The 26769-nt window shown below is 31.9% G+C and overlaps 1 protein-coding gene and 1 long non-coding RNA gene across 6 annotated transcripts in view; one reads left to right on the plus strand and one right to left on the minus strand.

The window, feature by feature from the left end:
• Glurb (metabotropic glutamate receptor B) overlaps window positions 1-26769 on the minus strand; it is a 134001-nt gene that overhangs the window by 105862 nt on the left and 1370 nt on the right. The window lies entirely within an intron of this gene.
• The window catches only part of LOC139768963 (uncharacterized), a 510605-nt gene that overhangs the window by 87759 nt on the left and 396077 nt on the right, over window positions 1-26769 (plus strand). The gene's annotated exons all lie outside the window — the stretch shown is intronic.

Genomic DNA, 26769 nt, shown 5'->3' on the forward strand with positions numbered 1-26769 from the left:
TTGAAAATTATCCAAAGCAGCTGTATTTAAACTTGAGCAGCAAAAATAGGGAGTTGCATCGATCTACCGGCGAGTTCATTACGTTCGCATGATTCTATTATAAATATACGTACAATTGCTTCCTCGACTGGAAAGTTATCGGTAAAAATTCGAGTGATTAATCGACAGCATAATCTTGACTCTAATAATTTATTATTTTTGAGAGATACTAAAAAAAAAATAATAAAAGAAATAGATTAATCTCCGTTTTTATTGAATAATAATAGACCTGGATTTGTATTCGAGCCGTTGACGCCAAAGTCATAGTGTTAGATCACTGTAGTTTCTGGATTTTATTTGTTTTCTGATACAAAAATGAATTCCTAACTGAAAGTTTTTCTTTCCCCGCGAACCAAAGCGAAGAACCATTAAGACGCTAGTAACAAGAACTGCAAGCCGAGCTCTTGCGATTCAAAAACTTTTATGTCATTTATCAATTACTTAATGTATAAGGTAATTTAAAATTATTATTCATCCCTTCTAATAATTTTATTACATGTAAACGATACTTTTTTCGGTTTTTTCGGTCTTGATCCATTTAAGTGGAATGCTTTTCCGATACCGTGGAAAAATGTCTTCTAGTAATTTCCCGAAAAAGAAAATGAAGATGAGGTAGGATCAACAGAGGCGTTCATATTTCAGAGAGATCAGATATTGAGTTTTATAAGTTATATACTAGATACTATATGCACTGACTTTGCATTTTTTTTATCGACGCGACATGATATTAAATTATGATAACAAAAGTGAAAATAGAATCGATTTCTTATCTTTTGTCAAGAATATAGTTAGAGTGACGGAAAACGGAATAACTTTTTGCAAGAAATGATTAATATTATAAAGGTTTTCTAGATTTTTAATATTTTCCAAATTAGCTTCGAACCTTTATTTGATTATCTATGTAGATTATGCAAAGTTAAAAATATATACAGTATACTCTCTATCTTATAATTTTATCTAATAGATGCATGGCGAGAAAGTTTAAAAAATAACGGGTAACGATTTTAAAATTGTTAATTTTTATTAGAAAACTTTTTTGTTAAAATGTCAGCATGATGAAAATTGCTGATAAAAATTGGATGATGAAAAAGTTTAAAAGTTTGAGTTAATACGATGCTACCAATAGTTGATGGTTCTTTTTTGTGCTTCCGTTTAAAACAATGATGATTGCGTTCGGATGCAAGAAAAAAGAACCTATTTAATATAAATAAAATTTAGAAAGAGAGAGAAAGAGAGAGAGAAGGAGGGAGGGAGGGAGGGAAAGAGGGAGAGATAGTAATGTTACCAGCGGGAAAAACTTTCTTCGCTTCATCGCTAGCCGTATAAAAGTTAAAACTTGTCACGTCTGTTCTCATCCGCTGGGAATCTGCTAAACAAACTTACGGTAATATCGCAAAACATACCAAGTGGAAAATGCAACCACGAAGAGATGCACGATGAAATGTCCGCGATAAAAAACTTGGTGAGAAAAAGATTTTTGCGTCTTCCGAGAAGAACGCGCAACGAAGATCGTAACGACGCCTGAGGTCGGCGTAAAAGTGAATTGGTGTGAGTACTGTGACAGAGATATCTCACTTTTCTTACTCGTTTCTTCTTTGTGTAAAAATGCATCTCATAATTGAGAAAACTGGATTTATTAACAGGTTAGCCTCTTAATATATACAAGTATATGCGCACGCTCTTTTAAAACATAGCTTTTTCGCAAAAATACAATATTTATGCTTTTATTAATACAAATAAATACAATTACATTTTGCGTTGTAATTAATACAATATATAATATAATTATAAAATAGAATAATGCATTGTGATATATCTAAATAAAAAGTGATGCAAACTTTAATGTAATTAGTAACATTTTTATGTGTAAGATGTACTGAGAAAATAATAGAATTATAGAATTTGAAATAAGTGTCCATAATTCAAGAACCACTGTTGATTTATTAATGTTTACAATACAGCTTGGGCTCCATCTAATCTCTCGCATCTCGGATGTTTAATCTTTCATCTCATGCTTTTTCCTTTTTTGCTATTCTTTAGGAGCTTAACTCGTCACCTACAATTTACTTGAGATCTCTTTACGAGTTAAAATGTAGTGGAGATTAATTTGCACGTAAAGGAAGCAGCTGTATTCAATGGGCACATTACGGCTTTTCGGTTCGCGTGAGCGAACAAATACCTTATTTCCTGCTATGTACGCATGCGGTTTCGAAACATGAGCTCAGTCATAAATTTCCTTGTTTGGTGGAAGGAAGCAACAGCGATGCGACGTCGCGTATAAACTGCATCCAATTATGATAAATTTTTGACGTCGGTGGTGTTATTAGAGTGTATTATCATTCCCATCTACGTAAAACGCATAACCTTTCTTCCTTTCTTAAAATGTTATAACATTGAATGATTTTATAGACGTAGGAACATTTTTTAAATATTTATAACATCCTATGAATTTTGAATATTTTATTTATTCTTGTAATTATATTTTAATGGTGTTACTCAACACTCCTTTGACAAACAAATATCGACGATTCTAATATTATAGTTTTTATATCACATATCCTTTATATAATATTTATAAAAATAATGTGTCAAGATAGATCGATACTTGTTCATCAACTCGATATGTTTCGAAAAGGTTGACGAAGAAGTCCGTGCTTGAGAGGTGATTTTTGAAATGTTACGCATTATATATAAAGGTAGAATCTCTTTCAGTACATTTGCAAACGATTGAATCGTTTTCCGTGACATAAGAGCTTAGATTGTACGGAGGAAATGTATGGCTTCGAAAAGCTTTGTATTTTCTTTTCTCACGATGTCATTAGTTGATGCTCGTGTTTGGCTTTATGAACGGTATTTTCCACAAATGATTAATTGAGGGCGTGAGTTTGTGACTCAGTGCAATGCCTTACACCTCGCGATTTCATAAACAATTAGTAGAATTTCTTGGCTCGAATTTTTGCACACATTTCTGAGACCATAACCTATTTTCCAACTTTAGCTTATACGTTTTTACTGCATTCTCTTCATATACGTAAAATCGTGCTTTTTCAAAAGCAATGCATAGAACACGAATAATGGGGCATTACGTTGTCTTTCTTTCGTAATTTTCAAAATAAAAAGATTGCAAAAGATATACAAGAGAGCCTGAGAGCCTGATACGTCGTTCAAAAATCTTCCTTATACAATGCAAAATTGCTTGTTCTATCTCGAATGCATAAGCATTATCTAATAGAAGCAACACGTACGCGTGTTACACATGGACACGAGAATAGTCTTAGACGACCGATAACCACTGAACAGAGTGGCTGCAGCTCTTCGTGTAATTGGCTTGCACGATGGAAACTACTTACGCATCCACCAAAGTACCGCTGAAAGATTAGAAGCAGTCACCGGAAAGGCTTTTCTAATTCTAAAGCTCCATTCTGTGACGACGCGACGGTCTGCTTACTAAGCACCAGTCTACCACTCCATTAACCCACTGCTCTCACAGTTAAGCTATAATACATATTAATGCTGTAGATCGCTTCCCAGAATCCATCCAAAGATGTAAAACGAGTATAATTTTCGTCATTACACGTAATCAAAAGTGCCAGAAACCAAAATGCCATTCTAATCACAATATGCAATCACAAATTAATATTAATTTATTGCAACAATGTTCAATGTTTATTAAATTCTTATGTTATATTTGCTATTTTTCTGAAAAAAGTTAATTACAATTAGAGCAAATCATACAAATATTGGCTTGTTGGATTTATCAGCTTCTGAATGTACACTGAGAGAAATAATTATTTTTTTCAAAAAAAATTTTGTTGATTTAATAAAACCGGAAGATTGTATGTTGCCAAGCAGATGATTTGATTGGCTTAACAAAATATTTGTACAAAATATTTTGTTCTTTTTGTTCTTTTGACTATTTTGTTTGTTGACTATATTGATTTGTTCTTTTTAACTAAATATTTTATACTATCAATTATACATAATATAACATTAACTAAATATTTCTTTGAATAAATTTACTATTTTTAAAAACGTTAATGTTCTTGGTTTAACAAAATTATTTTATTGAGTTAACAAAATTGATCATTAACTTAAAAAAAATGATTTTGTATGATACCATTTTCAGAATTCAATTATTTCATTTTGTTCAAATAATAGACGTGTACTTAATTCAATAAAATAAATAATTGGATCAATAAATTGAAAAATCAACAAAATTGTTTTGTTGATTCTACAATATTTTTCCCTCAGTGTAGTAATCGTGTTTATATTGACATTAAAATTTCGAAGGAGTGACTTTCTTTATCTCTTTAAAAGAAATCGCACAAGTACTTGTCTGAATAGACTTCCTACAAAATTATACATTAAACACTCTTAAAGAAAGTATTTTATCTATATTCGTTTATCTTCTTACATTTTATGGCTCTTCTATAACCCTTTTGATTTACGATACTTGATATCGGGTATAATAAACTTAAATAAGTTCGACATCGAGTTGTATCTTGAGATTAATATAAAATATTTTTACGCATGTTTCGTCTTTAACTTTAACATTATAATATTAGACTAGTCATTTTTTTTTAAATATGACAAATTATTAAATCATAAGAGCGTAATACTTTGAAAACTTATATGCGACACTCAATTAAAGGAAACTGTTTTACGGCGGAATTAAAGCCATTTATCATTCCTACCATCATTTGCCGATTCAAATTGTCGAAGTCGAAGTCGATCGAGTCAAGTCCGCGAATGTAGCAGTAAAATCGAGAATGCTGCTCGCAGTTCTCCGATATGATGAACTTCTAATTTATGCAAGTCGCATTAGCCGCCAAAAGACAGCACGAGTTATGACGACGGGACTACTGACCCTAATCCGCTAAAACTACTGTTGAATAATGACTTGTCTCGTTATATGAATTATGTGCAATACATCCAAGTGTTATCGCGCGTAAAGGGTTAAAGCTCGAGGAAATTGAGGATTATCTTTAGTGAATTATTCACGTAATTTTCCTCCAGGGAGATGTGGAAAGGTGAAAAGTTTACGTAAATTTGCAAAAATCGCGACCGTTATTTTTTTTGAGTGCGTAAAACGATGAGATTTGATAGAATGAAATTCACATGAGATTGAAAACGATAAAAACTGAAAAAGTTTTGACATATACGTGATCGGCCTTCTGTATTTCCGAGATCCGCCAAAAGTTATTCGCGGATCACTCCATAAGTTTTGGAAGCAACTTTTATTCGGCGCGACCTTTCTGTTGAGAGCTTTCAATTAATATTACATAAAAATTGCTCTTTTACAAACATGTTGGAAGTTTTAAAATTATTAGCAGTACAAAACAATATTGGATTTTTTGGGATACGACGTCAATATATTTGTGAGAATAAAAATACATGTTTTTTAACACACGTAGCATACATACGTATATGTATACATTTTTCTTTCTTACTATTGATTTCTCAGTAGGTCTCTTCCCTCTTTTTCGTTTACTTATATATTTTTTAATGACGTGACTAAGCGTTGTAATGATATAATAGAATTTTTCTTATCTATTTAATGTTTTATGTAATTTATATAAATTATTTACGTATACATAAAACGTTATATAAATACGTAATTTTCGAAATTTTTGATCTAATAATCTGCTTTTGTAAAATTTGCTGAGAACTTTGTGAATTTTAACGTGAAGAAAGCTTCTCTAGTTTTATAAAGTTGCGAAATATTTTATATTCCCTTAAGATGAAATATTACAGCAGCAGAGTTCTTTCAGTTCTTGAAACGTTCAATTTAAAATATTCTAGTACAGTGCTTCATGACATCTGTACCTTCACGGAGCGATTAATTTTACAAAACGTTTGAACTCAATGTATTCGTTGAATTTTATATTTATTGCAAGAAATTGAATAAATAAATGGATACAGATAATAAACTGTCATCACAGAATAACTTCCTTTGTTATAAATTGTCGACAAGTATGAACACACACAGACACACACACACAAGATATGGATATGATGAAAAGCCCATTACTCGTTGAAACTTTTGTTGTCAAAAACAATTTTGCACATTCGACCGCTGTAAATTTACCGACAATAAAGTGTTGTAATTCAATGATAGTTAGATGTACACGATAGCATAGATTCATAAAAGTGCCCTAGTTCAGTCTACTGGAAGTTTAAGCGATACTTTTTTTCTATTTGCGAAATAATTTATTTACATAATAAATTTTATAACATATACATAAAATGAAGGGGAAAGGTCAGATACTGAAGTAAATTTAAATATTGAATCAGAATATTATTATTTTATTTTATTTTATTTATGTAATATATGTATTTATACATTATACATTTTATTGTAAAATGATTTCGTTATCACATATATGTTTTGCGCATTAATCTATATAATAATTGTATTATGTATGTAATAATAATATTAATAATACTAATTAGTAGCTTAAAGCTGCTATTAATAACATTATTGCATACATGATATTATTATTATATAGATAATATTATTTTATTGTAGAATTTCACTCATTCTATACGTTAAAAAATTTTTTTTATTTAAACCTCCTTGAAGGAAGGAACGAGATATGATTGCGAGATATTTGCCAATGTAATGGCCATATATCATGATATACGAAATTCGTTCTATATCGAGAAGTTGTGTTTTACAACGTGAAAAAATTTCAGTTCTGGATAACGATATCGATAAAAGTGTTAGTTGCCGCGGCAAAAATCCGGATTATAATAACCCATAATTTAGCCAGATAATGTAATAACTTACCAGCACATGTACGTACATAGTAAACCTTGTATATGTGGAGCAATATCACGATATAAATCCCAAAGATGTTATATTTTAAATTCATATTTTTTACATTTTTTACTATCTTATCACATAAGTTTATAAAGAAAACTTGAAAAAATTTGTCAATATTCAGAGCAATTTGCCCAGAGTTAATTGCTTCCAGTCTAATAAAAGAATAATATTTATGGAATTTTATAGAATTATCTTTTATTGACAAAAATTGAGGATATCTAATTATAAAGAGATGTATTCATTAATGTTGCGAACGTAGAGACTTCGGAATCTATCTATAGATTGAAAAACTTTTTTATAATTATATTTTTCCAATAATTTATGTTTCTGAGATTTTATAATGAATAAAATTGTGACTAACATTAAGAGTCATGTATCGATGAATTTCACGCCGTATTGCTTTTACGTGCGACCGACAGATTTAAAGCAACTTGAGAATTTGATGGTTCCACAGAGCCTTTCACTAAAAACGCTAGGGGCTATTCGGGAGTTTCGTGCATTTATTTGTGAGTTTCCCGAACGTCGCAGAACTTCCAATTTATAAGCGAGAAATATAGTGCGATCGGACTCTGTACGGTAGTATCCGACGGATTTATCGGGGACATAAACTTCCGAACCGAATCAACCCGAATGAATTGATTGGACTAAACGTTAGGGCCACCTAAAGTAAAATCGCTGACGACAGCATGATGCAGTTTTAAATCTTAGATCACTCGCGAACACGTTGGGATGAAATACATGACTTTTCCCGGAAACTGCTGCCGTCCACCGAATGTGATTATGGCGAGCTTTAAAGCATAGCAGATATTTTTCATGAAAAATTTCACGTAGCTTCAAGGTGATTCCGTAGAAAAGGCTATCTTTTGTTCCGAGACGAACGAAAAGAATATTATGCATTTTATGTTGGGTCATACTCGTGTGATGGATGTCGCGGACTATGATGAGAGTAATTCTCAACTATTCTCAAGTTCTTCTGAAAGCTGCGAAAGCTGCGTGACTGAGAAAAATATAAGAGCTTCTTTTCGAAGGGAAACGTAGTACACGAATGAAAATTGTCAAATAATATTGGTTACATTAATTACATAAAAGGAAAATGTTAAATGTTGTTTTCACGATATTGCTATATATAGGGCTGACAGTGTATGTATATATTATCTTACTGAACGAACATTAGTTATGCAAACTTTAGCGGTACAGTGGTAAACTCTGTGAGCCTCTAAACGACGAAGATACGGTAAGCTTTCTCTTGCATTTGTTTATCAAATTACGCATCTCAAATTGCGCTCGTAATAAAAGGTGCTTGTCCTTAATAACTTTAGGAATGCAATTAACGATGATACTGATTACACCTCATTACCAGCGGTAATTATCATCAAGACTATTGGATAAAAATCGAAAGCCAATACCTCGCGGACGACAGAAAGATATTTGAGCAGTTTCCCTTTAATAGCATTGGATCACGGTTTGTTGAATTCTCGCTTGGAAGCTTTGCTTGATTCGCTCTTTCTGCGCATATAATTTCGCTAGCTCTTCCTCGACTCCGTCCTAAACCCTTTCCGTCGGTGCATCGTCGACAGGCTGCGATGCAGACTAGGCCACCTTTTGCCACGCAATTACCTTGGAAATGCGACATTCAAAGAGCTAGGTTTCCTTCCTGTCTACAGCCGAGACGGAATCTCTTCAGGACAGTTAACTTCCCTTCAATACATAAAACCTGAATTGAATCGATACAAAAATGGTTAATTAATTGTCTACGTTGACGTATGGTAATTATGCAACATTCAACGTCAATACAACGTCATAGCTCCGTAATAACGTTGCTATAGTCGACCGTTCTTATTTCGCGACGAAGATGTCTTGTCTCTCAACGCGATTCGGTATTGCATAACGAGTGTCAGATACAGTTGTAAGATTCTGCAGTCCTTCGGGGTATCCCGCATCAAGAGATCCTACATTATCTATGGACAATTTTATACGCGAAAACGTCGTGGTAACTAACCAAAATTTGTCATGAGGTACCTACGATATAACATATTCTGTTAAATAAGGTAGAAACACATTTATTTATTGTTTTGCAATTTAATTCACAAATTTTACTCTTGTCTCTTAGCATTTTTGTATAATATGTTATATGTTTCGTATATTTAACTAACTAAATTAATTAATCGAATTAGTTAATTGTAAAATCTTGAGCAGCAGTGGAGGTTAGAATGGATTTCCAATCGTTGAGGCGTAAAGGAGTGACAGAACAATTTTGACGCGGTTGCTTGAAAATCGTGATTTGTTGCCATTGTATTACAACCGAAACAGACAGTTGCAATGCTGTTGTAACGAAACGAACGATTGTGTCACTCGGAATCGGCCGTTTACTATGTACGTGACTTCTGACATGGACAAATTAAATTCGACCACGATAGCGTTCATAGGACAGAGAAACTGGTTGCACTATCGAGCACGAGATTGAGTATGTCGTGAACGACAAATCGATGGCACGTTTGCTTTGGCGTAGTTGGACTGAGTGCCGAAGCTTGTGTCATGCGGATATAAATTTTTATGATGGCTATGCGGACAAAGTTACGCGAGACGGAAATGCGTCGGCGTATTGTGTGAATCTTCATTTCGCACAAGAATGGAAGAACATATGACAAATGGTAATCATCGATACGTCACTAATTACATATTCAATAAAACATCAAAAATCTATCTCACCGAAGTATCTTTTTTCGTTATAATATATCTTTTTAAAGAAAAACCGATCCGAAAATGAAAGATCTGAAATCGTCTTTATATAAGACCCTCTCTTATATAAATTGGGAAAATACAAAGCTTAAATCTGCCAAAGCCGAGGAATGAAATCCTCTTGACACTTGACCTCTCAATAAGTTTATAAATCTCTAATCCCGATTTCTCAGGGCAATCCTTCTTAAAGCCGCCCTACGTTGACTTACGCATGCACTCCTATCGATCGGTTTGCAAAAGATGAATGTATAGCTTTTATGAAAGACTAATAACAAGTATATAAAGATGAATAAAATATAGAGTGAAATATTGCATATATTTATATCACGAGATTATCTGACTTTTTTATGTATCTATCAAATAAAAGGTATACATTGAATATTCGAGTAATTTATCAAAGATTCGGGTGTAAGAAGAATCACTTGTTGATGGAACATGAATACATACATATTTACAACGATCTTACGCTCTTCTTATCATTTCTAACATTCTCGCTAACGTTCTATATGTATCTTGACGATATATTTGCGAGACAGCATTTTTGATACGCGATTTATACATATATGTAATAATATGTTGCGTAAACAAGATTTCCACGTTACTGTACCAGTGTTGTGTACCATCACGTTTCCCTTCGCGACAAGTACTAAAGAAAACATCAAACGCGATTATTCCTTACGGTTATTCTTTATGATATTTATATAAATCAGCGATTTACATAAATTTTTTCTAACAAATAAATTAAATTTTACTCTTCAATTACTAGATTCGATGCGCGACAATAATATATTAATTGAAATTAGTTCGGAATACAAATTTATTGATGAATTTATCTTAATATAATTTTTCTTACAAAACATTGGATATTTCAAAATGATATTAACGGTGGCATAATATTTGCTAAGTACTGCGTACAGCATATTGTTGCAAAATTATTGCACTATCATTTGCATGTCACACTCGAGTGAGCAAGATATGGCGCGAACCGCTGCGTGTATCGTGTCATTTTTCGAACTTGTCAAATACTAAAAGGTACCCACCAAACCATATCATACCTTACGATTATTATTAGGTCCATAATCGTAAGTTATGATATATGTATATATATGATATTAGGTCCATAATCGTAAGGTATGATAGATATATATATGTATATGTGTATATGTACGTATATATGTGGAAAGAAGAGAGGCAAGACCTTTGAAAATCGATATCATTTTTGATTACTCAAAGTTATGACGTAACGTTGAAATTTCGCTGAAAGGATCGCTAAAGTGCAAAGTATTTTTTATTAAGACTGAAGTTTTTTCTTAGACTTTCTTTTTACAGGTCAAGAATCATTATATATACGGGCAAACTTTTTGCTTATCGATGTACTCGAAATTACTTCTTTTTTTGTTGTACTTCGAAAATCGATCACCGCAGTTCGTTACTTCGCGAACGATGTGGTTGTCTATTTGCAATTGTTGGCGTTTCCGATACAAGTCGAGAAGAAAGGAAGTCTGATTTGCTCCAGGTTCTTCGTTAGCAAGTTTCACGTCAATTCCTCACGAAACTTAAATTGGTGCACGGTCAAATTTAACAGATATTTTCTTCTAAACTGTAATATATATTTGTTATATTAATATATATTTTATTTATATATTTTATTCCTCTAAATCTATGTGTTTCAATCATTATTAGACAATGATATTTATTTAATGCAATAGACAATCTGACATTTTTGAACTGCAGTATCTTATTTTTCCGACACTGGATACTAAGATTTCTGTCGTGTCTCGAGATAATCTTCGTTACTTTATGATGTGATATAAAATGGATATACGTACGCACTAAACTTTACCGATAGCTCTTATGATAAAATGTGAAAAGTCTGTTGACTTAGGTTTTCCTTAGAAAAACAGAATTAATTTCATACGTAAGAATTTTAATATAGAAAGATGAAGAAGAATTTTTCAAAGGTTATTGTATTGAATGACAGAGAATACTGCGTATAGCATAAAAAAATAGAATTGTATTATATATATATATATTTTTGCATTTAATTCAATTATTTTTCATATAATTGTGTTTTGTTGGACACTACTTGAACACATTTATTAACAAATGCACTTCTTAAATTATTAGAATTTAAGAAATTGACTGATTCACTAGCAGCGTCGACATGGGGCGTCTGTATATATTCTTTTCTTCTTCTCTTTCTACAACAGAGCTCCATCAGGAAGTGCCCATCAGTCTGGAACTGCGGGGCGAATACACGTTATTATTTCGCGAAAGATACTACGAAGCGCCAATATTTTATCTCCCGTTTTCCTGAAACCGCGGACTCACCTGTAAAATGCGCACGTGTTGCCGCTGTAAAAGCTACCTCTCGCGGGATTCATTTGTATCCTTAAGAGACCACGAGACGTACAGCTTCTCGGAGAGAGCGGAATATACTTACTTCACTTAAGTTAGTTGAGTTAGTGCAATATGACTACCGTATAAATAATACTGTATTAGTGTCATTTGTAAGTTTTCCCAATATTTGCAAAAGACTTTAGTTATATTATCTGAGCAAAACTGCTATGTTTCGCGCAACATAACAAGTACGTTTTAGTAACTGAATTGTCAAAAATATTTGTTATTTTATATTTTACTTGAATTAACTTTATACGTATTTTTTACGATTGCGTTTTGCATCATGTGTACCCTCAGAATATATTTCGTGATCTACGCGACAGTCTTATATGATACATAAGAGAGCACGTGTTCCTGCTATATACTTAAAAGGATAAAAGAAATTGAACTTTTTTCACTTAAAGGAAGAAACAGGTGCGAAGGTTTCCATTCCCCAGGAGAAAAAGCTACTATCTTATAACAAAACGGAAGCTAAATGAAAAAAACCAGAGATAGAAGGAAGAAAAAGATGATCATCATACGTTCAATATACTTTTCATCCGCTGAACTTTTATCGTGGTTCTCTAATGTGTCTTTCGCAATCATTCAATTATATCTTCGATATCTTGTTTCTTTTCACGGCGTTTATATAATCCTAACAATTTGTTCGCGTATAATTGACAGATTAAAAAGATAACTTATTAATACTAATTTAATTATAGAGAAAAAATATAATAAATTTTTTATTATATGATATTATTTATAACCCACGAATATAAACAGAAGATTATTTTAGAATGGAATAACTGCAATTTACTATCAAATTTTCAAATAGTTTCAACGCGTCAAAAATAGAATTCTTCCATGATAAATTTGTAAAACAGAAGACGACAAGAACTTACTTGATTGTATCTACGTAATATGAGAGTAAATTTTGTAGGTGTCTTAAGGAAAAAGAACGAAAACGACAGAACGGTGTCGATAAGGAAAATTAAAATCGTCGAAAGAACTTCGGTGGTTGTCGACTGGTTTAGTTCGTTTCGATCGATGTGACACGAATAAAAAAGTTTAATAGCTGTGGAGTGGGTGGAATCTCCCCAAAGAGAAATGACTTCGTATCGTACGTCAGTGTCAAGTTGTATGAAAAAAATTCGACTATTTAAATTGACTCGTATTCAATGCCGCACTACCCTCTCCGGGAAAGAAATAGCATGCTATTTGGCCCCTTTATTCACAGGAAAAAATCTAGTTGAAATTTGAATTTTGTATGACTTTTTTTCATTTCGCATATTGCGATTGAGGCACTCATGAGTCAGAACAAAGAATCCCTTGTTAATTTCAGGCATACAAGAAAGAAAAACGCTTCTTTTTATAGTGCCCATGCATATTAAATGATATATTATTCAAAATTATACAATTATGAATTTACATAAAAACAGAGAGAAAGAGATAAACAGAGGTTTCGCATATGCAAAAGATATTATTTCTTAAAAATTTTTCTTATACGCATTATTTTTCCATCGTTTCCTAACGATCTTTTAATTTCTCGCTTGATTGAGATAAGTCATTTAACACTGCGTTTACTAATGATGTAAAAATATTTTCTTGAGAAATGATAAATCTCATTTCTTCTTTTTTAACATTTTGCGTTTATTCGCTTGCCGATGTGACCTTGTAAAGTAAATCCTTGTTTACGATGTCAGATATGTACAATAGGACGCCAGATATCGCCGCGAGCGTATATTCATACCTCGGAGGAAACTGCGGAGTCTGGGTGTATCTTTGTCAAAGTATCGCCACAGGGAATAAATGTAGATTAAGCGAGTCACCTTTCGATTGAATAGGTATTTAACTAGCATGACTAATTACTTCTAAACAAATGCAAATACCGTCCACAGGAAACCATTAGATATAATTTGTATGATTGAGATTTGGATTACAAATGTAAAGTATAAGTTTGGAGCCCGATACTGCGATGACTGAATATTAAATTTCAAAGCTGGATATTTCTTTCTGTTGCATGTACGTTATGATTTTCTAAAATACGAAGAATAAGTTATGAGACATTTTATATAAAATTTTTGTCGTCGATATCAAATATTGTGGTGTAAAAAAATAGTACGCTTTGAAAATTGGAAAATATGTCTTAAACTTTTAATCTTTTTTTTTAAATATATTTAAAGCTTGTAAAGCTATTTTTAAATTAAATATTATAGGAAGCTCTTTTTTATCTATTTGAACAATAATTCAAAGCCTTTAGTATCATATTAATTGTTTTAAAAAAATTGCAATTACAGTCTTTCAATATATGAGATGAATTTTTAATTAATTAAGAGTGAATATATGTAGCAATTGTTATAATATATATTAAAATATATGAAAACAATTAAAAACGATTAAATATCAATAATAGCACTTTTGTTTAATAACAAATACAAAAATTTTAACAAAATTTTATTTTAACAAATATCTATCTATAATGTTATGAATTTTTGCTTCATAGAAACTACATTTGCCTTTACAAGAACATGATATATTACAAGAAATTCAGTAGATTTTCTCATTTTGCTTCTAACGTCGTAATAATATATAGTTATACCGCGACTCATATGGTGGCTTAATTAATGAATTACTATCTGTATTCTCTGCGAATGTCGTCTGCAGATGCAATGGCCTACGGTAAGTGACAATTTAATATCTTTAGTGTATAGGATCTCGACACGAGGGAGAATCTCGTAACTGTATTTCACGAAAATGATCGATGGCGCTGCATCGTTACCGTATAAAGCGGTTGTATTTCGTCCTTCCTTGTAGGCTCCGGGGCATGTATCGCAGTTTCGTTAATGCGTGACGCTGTCCTTTGTACATGCATCAATATCTATCGTAGTTTATGTCGATACATAGGTACGACACACTATCCTTTGTCCGTTGACGGGGTAATGTCGCTTTTCGAGTGAGCTGTAGAATATTGAAATTTATCGAAGAGATATGACGCGATTTATTAGAAAATAAATCTTCAGCTAATCCGTTAAACGATCGATAATTTGGCGCGCGTTAATTTCGTCAGATTTTAGCGAGCTATTTGCTTTTTATTTCTGTATCAATCGCAGATAATTCAACGTGTTCTCACTCGTTCGGGATAGATAAATTTATCGGTGATTTGAACAACGAGAGAGCCGCTGGAATTGTATTCTGAATTATTTCTCGACTATTATTGTCGAAATAGCAGTAGAATTTTAATCTAGATAAAAGTAATCACCACGATCGGTAAAAGTAATCGAAGGTAACAAACGTTAATTAAATGCACGGCATAGCATCAAAGCACGACTGCATATTCTCGATGAAAAGAATTCAGAGGTACGAATTGATAAATATTTGCTGAAGATTTAGCGACTCAGCGTGATTGCCTCAGTTAATACATAAAAATTTACGCAACCTAGGCTCTTTTAGCGTATATGAAATCTGGATCGCTTACATATCTGGAAAATTTAATTTAGTGTTCCAGATTTTTTGTTTTTGAGTAGTTTCATCACATTTATGCGTAATATCATAATATCTTTCTTAGTTTTTTTTGTATTTAATTAAGAAATTTATTTTGTATAATAAATAAAAAAGATTTAACCGTGTAATAATAGGAGATAAGTGTTTGCTACCTGCCTTTTTTCTATATATGTTTTATGTTTTCTGCGTTTTTTCAACGCCTTTTTTCGCGTTTTATTCTTTCACGTTTGTAGCGATGTGTATAGCTAGCGGGCATTCGAGCCGAATTATTATCACAAACTTCTCTTAGTTTCTTGCCATCATCCTCGTTAATTTTTTCTCACGTCTGATGAAGTGCTACGAAGAAATTCTAAAAGCTCAGTCGCGAACACGATTGTAATAATCTAAATGGTACACTATACGAATAACATTTTAAAACGTGAGCTGATCTGAATTAATGAGAGATATTTTAAAATATAATGAAAGAAAAAAATTAAAAAAGTTGAAACATTATATATGATATATATATTTCATTATATATCAATTTTCAAACCACGCTATTTTTTTAAGACTCAACATTGCATGACAAAAGACTTACATAACATATTTCATAACTTGTTTCTAGTATTTTTTTTTTAAAGCTATATATGACGTACAATAAAAAGGTACAAAGATAATGCACTAAATTAATATCCAATAATATAGGAAGGATATGACTAATATCATAATATGTGGATTTAATAACCGCGAAAGATCTTTATTAACGTACAAGATGCGTTGTTTCAGACACGAAAGATCAATAACAGGCGTTACTGCTTGCGAGCGTTATTTATGGTGTATTGTTCTAACGTACACGCCGTCGAAGTTTCGGCGATCTTGGTGGTGAAGGTGGAGCTACGAATTTTCTATGGAGCTCGTATAAGATGATTTATTATGGACTTGAATAATTGATTCTATACGTCTACCGACTGTACGACCCTATCATCCGTACTTGTAAAAGTATTCTTATTTGATAAATTATAAAATAGATACGTGTAACTTCATGACATAATACATTTTTGCGCGTAAAATATGAAACGTTTATGTCCAATGGATAAAGCAATAGGCGAACTCTATGAAATATATTTTTTTAATTTGCTTTTATATTTTTCTCTTATATTATTCCTGCTAATACATCATATTTCTAATACATTTACACAAACATGAAACCTCACGAAATCCTAAAGCTATGATAATTTTCTCGCCTTTGACGCAGCAATAGATTATTTATTATATATATATATATATATATATATATATATATATATATATATATGTGATGGAAACGCCTGTTGCGCGACTTATAGTCTCGCTAACGCTTCAAGACTAGAGGCGCCGTTTCACTTATGAAAGTTGTTAGACTCGCGACGGCATACCGCTGAGATGGGAAAATAGATTTCTCCTCCCGTAGTGACATAGATTTTTTAGTATGTAGATATAGTTACTTTTATTACTTTCTTAACACTTACATATAGAATTTATAAAAGTACATAATTTTTAAATAATTTGTTATTCGAAAATTATCTAATTCTATAGTAATTTATGTACATTAAAAATACAAAAAAATTGATATAAAGATTGATAAACTACACAACTCCATTTAATGATATAGAATTATAATAAATGATTGACTTTTTTGAAAACATCAAATATTATTACGTTATCTCAACGTAGCACTGTAATCATAAGAACAAAAATTCTTTGAATCTGCATACAGAAACTACATTATAATAAATGACGATTCAGTTAAAAAATGCAGTACGCAATCGCAATCAAAAATATTGGAACGGAAAGAGTTTCGTGAGTAGAATGTTCTAAAATAGAAATCGGGAAATCGTCATTATACAGGATAAGAGGCTTTGCTTGGTAAAATTACCTTGCAACAGAATATCCATTTTCAAATATTTCTGCTTTGTTCTAATTAGAATATTTTGTCTCTCTGCAATATTTAACGTAATCGATTTTTAATCATTTTTTTATACCAAATGCATACTGCCTTATATTGCAATGGTCTCTAATGCACATCAGATGTTATTTATTAAATCACCTATTTGGAACTTACATTTATGGATATGACGTTAATGTGAGTGATACATACGAAACGGACATCGCGTTTATGGTACGCGCATCGTCGATCTGCGATCTCACGGGTATCGTAAAGTATTGATTCATGCGAATTTTATGAGTTATTTTTCACAATATCGGTTATTTTCCAAGTGTGCACGAAATAATATGGCACGTGAGCAGGGTGTTATTATCAGAGAGCTTCCACGCGTGAATATACCGGCTACAAGTAAAATCATATATATAGATTCTATCGATACTTCTCCTTCAGAGACGCTGAATATATCGTCGTGTCACATATTCGAATGTTTCGTGAGTAGTTTTGGTACAGACGACAGCTTTCGAAAAATTCAATTTAATGATGACAGCCGCGAAAATATTTTCGCCCGCCTGAAGCAGTATTATCCAATAGAAAATGTCAGCAGTGCTGCACGCATTAAAATGAGCCAAATAAATGGTTGCCCGATAAAATTGATGGTGATCAATATTGCATGCAATATCGCAAAAAATTTAAAATAATTACGATAAAACAATTCGTGGGATTCTCCACAATTTTCTTTAATTTCCGAGAGTCTTTATAGTAGACCGCGATATATTAATTAACATTTGTTTCAGTTTTGAGCGTCGTTGGCTCGAAATTTAATTAATTTATTTATTACAAAGCAATTGAAATATCTCTTTGTAGGAATTTGCCATTTCCAGTACATTATATTCTTTTACGTATTATAATAATTCGTAGGCAATTAAATTGTTTTGTCAATTTTGACTTTTACATAATAATATATGGGAATAAACTCGGTCGAGGATTGCTCTCGGTAAACTTGTTTGCTGATTGTTCCGGCAAAATTTCACATCCGCAATTTCCAAACGTACTTTTTTTATATCATTGTACGGTGCCTTGAGAAACGAGAGAAGATCGTCTATCGATCTCGAAAGGAAGGATGCGGAATTCGTTTCTTTGTCATTGAGCATTTTGCTCGTTTCGCCTTATTGAGCGCGAGTAAAGGCGTCTTCCGATCGTCCTGCGATAGTCTTGCACAACCCAAAGAACAAAGGCAAGATGTTAGACGCGGTTGCTTCGCGTTTCGATGGCACAGAAGAACGTCAAACGAATAAACCAAGCGATCGCAAGGAGACAATTGAGAAATATCTCTATTCGAAGGATTTTGCGGATTTCTGTATATAAGAATTTTTGTATATATAATTTTAGAAAACAAAGGGATGTTATCAAATCCATGTTTCTTTTTATTTGAAAATAATTATCCTATTATTTTCAATATAGTCAATAACGCAATTGCAAGTATTATTCCAAAAAGTTTGTTTCAACTACTTTTGTAATGCTTATGTTAGACAGAAGAATTATTACATAACATGGTACTAAAAAAAACAGAACCTTATTGGCACATCGAAACTCATTATTAATTCCGTGCTGCTGAATAAGTAAGAAGATAGGTAGAGGGTAAAGGTTTCACATCTTTTTATGACGGGCTCGGACCTAATGGTACTGGGAGCTGTAATTTTTCTGCGGACATTTGCTCGCGTGCTGTTATTCTAATTGTAACGTATATTCGCAATATATAAAGGTAATTTTCCACAAACTTCAATTTAACCTTCATAATTTCATGTAAAATCGTAATTCCCTTCTCGTGTATGTTCGTAATATTTGGCTAATAATACATTGTACCCATAAATATTTTGTGGTCAACTGTTTAGTATCTGGATTAATAAGCATGTAGCGAGAATGACAAAGACAGAAACAACATTAACATATTAAACATCCATTTACTGGATATGTTATTGAAATAAACGGAGTTTATATCTAGCTACATAAAATATTTTAAAAATATTTGTCAAACTTATTATATCAAATTTATTATTTAGTACTATAAGTTATTGAGACAATTTGCACAGGTACGATATTTATTTCTTATAGAACATAGTTCTAGTGAGATTAATGATGTCGATCGAGGCTGGATAAAAAATTCGTGGAATGTGATGTAACAGTTTTTTGTTGATCAGTGGCAAAAATAAAGTACGTCGCTAGAATTTGGTGTGGCACAAAGCGCCGTGCACCGGGAATTTTTAAGATATACTTAGCTGTCTTTTATTTTTAACTATCTTCTCTTCTTAGCTCTTGCTTGGAAAAGCGGGTGATTAGCTTCAAGATTGATAAGATAAATCAGTTGTACTGTGGTATTCTTCAGAAGACAAATTGCTAGGGCAGTTTCAAGAGGTACATGAAAGAAATTCTCTTTAAATTTTGGTCATTTTAATATTAATACGCGGAATCTCGTTTCTGAAATTTTCTGTCATTAAATCTGTGTTTTGTTAAAAAAGAAAGATTCTTAAATTTTGTTGATAATATAAATTCGACTTTTTTTATTGACTGCATTGTTAATTTACAAAAAATTGCTTTCTAGCTATAGGTTAGAAAATATATGCTGGATATAAATAATTCTTATAATTAAATATAATTTCGTAATTTTGCAACATAGATGTTATATTGAAATAATGGATTATTACAACTACATCTTAACATCATTATTGCAACTACATTAAATGTAGTGGAAATTTATGGTGGTAGATAATGCATACGTTTCTATCACAAGACAGCGTACTTTGCAAAAAGCAGCTATGTAATTATGATGATAAATGACTTTTAAGAGTTTTAAGTCGTGCAAGAAGCTTTTTCTTCAAGAAGATACATCGTCTCATTACAAATATTTTGCATCAATATTTCGTCGAAAAAAATCTCATCTCAAATGAAATACTGTATTTACAAATCAACCGGCGATTAATTACATTACGTAAAAAAAATATTTAACGCAACGTTAAAATTATCCAGCAATCTTATTATTTATTGTTATTTTTACAAATGCAGTTAATTGTTGCAAAAAAATATTTGTTATTTTTTAAATAACTTTTAATATTTTGCTTGCATTTGAACAGGTACCTTTTATAAAAAATTTTTTAGTAGTAAAAGTAATAAAATTTTATTTCTCCAATCAATCACGTTGTGAATTAATTTATTATATATAATAATTAATATACGATCTGAATTATTCAACATTTTAACACACAGAGAGAAAGAGGAATGGAGCGGGGGAAGAGGAGAAGAAAGGAAGAGAATGGAAAACGACATACATAAACTATTTCAAATATTACTACTTTAATTGGATAATTGGATTTGATATAAGTAACAGAACTAAGGTAAATTGAAAATTGCTCTAAGGGCGGCAGTGTGGTCTAGTGGTAGAGCGCCAGACTCGTAATCTGAGGAACCAGGTTCGAGTCCACTAGAGCCATGGAATGTTTTTCCGAAAGCTGCGCCCCTCCGTGCAAGATTGAGGCTCTTGTGCGGAGCAAACTGGGCTCCGTCTTTCGGAAAGAGACGTTAAGCAGTTGGTCCAAAGGGTTAAGTGAGAGGAGAAAGAAAGAGGTACTAGATTGTGAACCCTACGGGGATATGCAATAAATTATTACTTTCAATATTTAAAGTATTATTATGTTCTGTGTGTCGTGTCTCTCTCTGTAACATCGACAGCAGCTCTCCGTTAGTGCCGTCACGCCAAAACAATAATATAGAAAACAACCGTTGGAATCTGTAATGTATATGTTAAGGTGTCAAATGTCCGTGTATATGTCTGTTATACGTATGTTATACGTATGTTATATGTACGTACATACGTACATTACGTTCACGTAATCGTACTTTTCGTTTAACTTTTAAACTGGGCTCCGTCTTTCGGAAGAGACGTTAAACCGTTGGTCCAAAGGAAATGATAATAGTAGGGAAAATGATAATAGTAGGGAAAAGAATTGGATAGGGTTGGGTACGTCCCTTGAAAAACGCCCTTTAAAACCCCTTGGGGTATATAAAGTATATATCTTTATCCTTTTTTTTTGAAAATTGCTCTATTATTTTAAATTATTGAGAAATATATTGATTAAATGGAAATTAATATTAAATAATAATTAATATAAAGTCATAAATAATATAAGCTCGCTCTCTAACTACATAAGAACTTATTCCATCTTGTTGGTACTTCTTTTAACTCTCCTTAGAGAGAATAAATTGTGTATAATAAATAGAATTTAACTCTTCCAGAATCTCTCAATTTATCTCTTAATAATATTTAAGACATAAAACTTTTTTTATTATTGATCAAATACGATTCGATAAAAAATATGAGAATTCTCTCTCTCTCTCTCTCTCTCTCTCCCCCTCTCCCTCTCCCTCTCCCTCTCTCTCTCTTTCTCTGAATTATCGCTTTTAAGAACTTAGGGCAGCAAAATATGATAATAAATTTTCCGTAAGTTAACTTCTGGATATCGTAAGTACTAAAGATGCTAATTTGTGTCCTTATTTATTACAAAAATGCGTAATTAAGGAAGAATAATTGTTTTTCTTAAGAATAATATTTACGCAGATAATTATAATATACAAATATATCTTTTTCTTAATTGTATATTCCATTATTATGCAAATTATGAGAAAGAAGAAAGATCCTTAAATTTTGTCATAATATAAATTATTATTATTATAATATAAATATCCATTTTTCCGTTAATATAAGTTTTCGAAGTTTTAGATTTACGAAATTTTTATTAATTAAAGACGGTTTAAAACATTTTGAGTTATCTACCTATATAAAAATGTAGGAAACTACGAATTCTCCACAATTTAAAAGAATTATTTTAAATTTGTGTGTATTTTTTTATTAAAGTAATAGAAGATTTTTTATAATCCAATTTTTAATGAGTGGAACTTGCAATTACGATGATAGCAGAATACTTTCAAAGCACCTTTGAATATAATGAAGATTCTACGGCGTATTTCCAATTTCCGGCTTAATCGTAAATGCACTTTCGTCGTGCTTACGTAATTATTTCCAAATAATGTCACATCCTGCCGGAAATGAGGCGTTACCACATAACTGTATTATAAACCGCCGTTATTCGAGGTCTAATGGATAATCATTGGCGGTGCATGGAATTGACTCTCGGTAATATTTGCATCGTTGACGCACTCTATAGTCTACCAAGCAATAAAGTTTCGACGAAGCGTCACATTGTTACTTTCTATTTCGATAATCGAGGCATATTTATACTTAATTTTATTGGATACTTTTATTGTACATATTTTATCAACTATAAAACCTAGATATAAATTCTCCGTTGCAGGATACCATTCAAATACTATTCCTAATTTATATATGGACACATTTGAAATTCAATGTATAGTAAAGCATCCTGTATTTACGCCTTTTTTTAACAAGATCTTTCATTCACTTTTAATTGCAAAATCTAAATGACTTAGATCACAATATCGCACTCCCAAAAATGTTAGGTAACTTCCTAAATATTTAGAATCGCATTTATATTTGTATAAACTTTTCTACTTATAATGATTTCAAAAAATATCTCGTAAAACATTAAAACTTTATGAATTATTTTGTATATATGATAAATAAAAACTATAAAAAGAGAATCGAGGAAAACAGCGTGTAGCTTGAGTATAGGAATATAAGGAATTTAATGAAGATCGCTATATGCGTATAAAATGAACAGAAACGGTGGAGAAATGTATTAAATTCGAGAAAATTTAATATTATTTTAGCTTAGTAATAATAGTTTTATTTTACTGTTATTTATTTTGGTTTTAGTTTTTAATAAATGGCTGCATGTATGTACAGTAGCTCTCTATTATAACGAGATACTAATATTTTCTGGATTCATCGAATATGTGACCTCACAAAAGAGAAACCCCAGATAAACAAATCCCAGCTTTCATATTTTTTCCACGATGGTTAATTGCGTCTACGTCCGGCTTGTTTAAAAGTGACATTGTCACGACTAATTAAGTTTGCGCTTCTTTATGTGCACGGAAAGGTATTACCAGCAGATTTTTCGTTTGCGATAAAGTTTAAAAATACCGTCTAAGCGTAGAAAATAATAGATATACATACCTACTACTCGAATCTTATCATGATAAATTATTATTCCGTTTATAACGTTTAATAAATCAATCACATTTATGGTGGATATGTAAATGTATCGATTATTGAACTTTAATGTTTTCAAATAATACAACGATATCGCACTATTTACATATGTATTTTAAATTAGTTATTTGTTATCCTCTAGTGATACATTGTTACTACGCGCGTTCGAAAGTTTCATTGGTTGGTTTGGGTATATTTGACAGTTATACCATTTCGAAGTTGAGATTAACCAGAAATTTAGTGATAAATGCAACGAGAAATTACACTGTAAACGCAGGTTCAAAGGCGTAATAAAAGGCGCTGCAATGAAGGCAAATAATCATACTTTCACAAGTGAGCACCTTTTGCATATTTCGGAATTAAATCTTTCATGAAATGTAAAGACCAATTAAGAACTGAAATGGCCTGTAAATTTCAGCGGCTACGCTGTATGCCTTTTAATAAAGAATCCATTTATGCCGGCGCTGTACGTGATGCATTATAATATGATTATTAAATACCTAACTACAGTTCAGATCGTAGATATGCACAATATATTCATACGCGCTGCTGCTCTGAAGCTGTAAAATTACCACGGCGATAGTCCTCATTTACGACCACGTTTCTCGAGAGTACCGCATGTTCGTGATTAATCGAATATCGTAATATATCGAGGTGAAAATTTCCAGCGAGTATCGACTAACGACGCGTTAAAATTATGAAAATGTATGGTAATGTTGGTTTTTGTTGCATTTTATTTGTTGTTTTTATTCATATGTGTGCGTACGTGTAAAAATATACACCCATCACACGCACACTAAGCATCTTTGTTTGAAATCAGCGATTAAATATCAATAATGAAGCAAAATGCATAAAAGATAAATAATTATTGCTCATTTATTGATTGCGTCTAAAGATTAAACACATTGTTACATTGTTCACTTAGCATTTGTTAATTGTTCTGAAAGTGTCCGAATGAGATTCATGAGATTCACGAAGAATGTTAAATCTAATGTAAAGCACTTTCGTCCGTTCGCTTATGTAAATTTGAATTGTCCTGTGGAAATGTGCTCGCATAAATGTAATACAATTGCTTGCGATAAGAACAGTGACAGCGGAGACATTATTATATTATTAAGATTTTCATCATTCTGTAGAAAATTAGAGGCGGTAAAAATTAAGGGAATTGCCCACGGCGATTGTTGCACTTGATATAGCAACACCGTCATGCGCTATATACTCAATTTTTTAATCAAACTCTTATTAAGACTGCTCTCACCTATGCTGTACTTCGTTCACTCATCCCTATAGCAACTGGACGTCCCAAGAATGAAGCGATAATCTAGGATCTGTGTCAAGGGGTAATTCTCGTCTCCATTGTCGCAATGCATATTCATCTCACGACCATCTCGTAAGACATCTGGTATACGTGGGCAGATAATAGTCTTTTAGTCTTAGAAATAACTTCTCCACGAGCCACAGCTTAATCGTAGTAAGGCTACATAATTCTAGCATTAAGTTTTCATCAGTCGCAATATTATGCTCAAATATAATATCGTTTTCGTTGAATGTTAATACGCTTCTCAATCCGATTTTGTAACTTTAACCGCTTTCAAAACGGTAAACTTAATACGGCGTGCCGCACATCTGCTGTGCGGAACAAGAATCTGCGGTGGGAAAAGCCGAAAATTTGTAAGACGAAATTCAAGTTTGACTCGAAAGTTTGGTATAAACTTCGAAGAAGAGCTTGCATTCATTAAAAGTTATTCACCGTGTCAATAGATAAGCACGGATCTTTAAATTTTCAAGATACAAACATTTAGAATAATTTAAGAGAAAGGCAGTGAATGCGAAATTATATTATATGGGGGGAACATATAAAGTACAGCTTTCAAGATGTTTGCAGTAATTTTTATTTTCCTTTATATTTACGACAGAGTACAACTCTTTCACCAGCATATCGTAGGTATATCTAAAGCTGAGTTTTCTTGAGAGTATGTACGTGAAATGAAATGTTATAATAAATCACTGTCGAGACCGTTTTTACGCGCAAATGCCTGCAACTAAAGTATCTTCTTTCTTCTATATACCCTAAGTGCGGATAGCTTTTGCAACTTATTTATTTTATTATTTGAATTATTTGTAAGAAACGTTATATTAAATTCTTATTAAAAAGCACAAATATTTTAGAAAATAATTTGTCAATTTTTTGAAATAATTCAAGATTATTATATATTTTTATTGAACTTTTTAGGTATATTCATAAATAATATATATTTTATATAAACGCTTTTAGGAATCTGTATAAATAATATATCTTTTATGTAAATGTTTTTAGCAATATTTATAAAATAATAATGAATAACCAAAATATCAAATAAATAATAATTAATCACATATTAGTTGCTTTCCATTTACATAAAAACTCAGATAATTCTCACTTGTGATGTCATTCTGTCTTTATTATACTCATTAATTCCCAAAAAGGATAGAACGACGTCACAAGTGAGAATTATCTGAGTTTTGATGTAAATGGAAAGCACCTATTAATACATAATTTTCTGTTCTCTTCTTTTTTTAAGGCTTATGCACACATGTTTCATGCTTCTTTAAATATTTTTCTTTAAAGTCATTTATGTTTTTTTTTTAATTTTGTTAAATGTTTTAAAGTATTTACATTATATGTTTAAGACAAAAATTATAATAAAAAATAAAACAATATTGCAAACGTTTGCAAACGTGATGAGCGTACGTGCAAGTGTTTGATTACTATGTGTATTCCGTATGACTCGTCTAAACGTTTCGATGAATTTAAAAGAAAGGTGAGAGAGAGCCTGTTGGCAAGATGGATCTCTGGTACTACGAATGTAACTTCATCAGGAGTAAAGGAGCCCTGCTACCACACGAAGTAGTTACACCGATAACCGAGGGTAGAGTCGGTGTGCGCGGTCTAAAGAATTACTGCGGTCGTAAAGGGTCGTACAATGATCTTAGATGCTCGCTCTACGTCCAAGGGTTCGCCGTTTGGCCATCGGCTTTTTCTATAGAGACTAAATAAGGGTCGATGGGTCTTTGTAGTAATAGTTAGGATGATATCTCGAGAGGCGATACGAGAAATTTTGCTTTTAATGGTACAATAAGGAATTCTGTCGAACAGTGAGCTATTGGAATAAAAGAATTCTTGCGAGGAAATATTAATTAAATTTTCTTTATACTCTC

The sequence above is a fragment of the Temnothorax nylanderi genome, unplaced genomic scaffold (assembly GCF_030848795.1).
Source record: "Temnothorax nylanderi isolate EJ_2023f unplaced genomic scaffold, tnyl_v1.0 TNYL_tig0002_pilon, whole genome shotgun sequence".
In the NCBI taxonomy this organism is placed as follows: domain Eukaryota; kingdom Metazoa; phylum Arthropoda; class Insecta; order Hymenoptera; family Formicidae; genus Temnothorax; species Temnothorax nylanderi.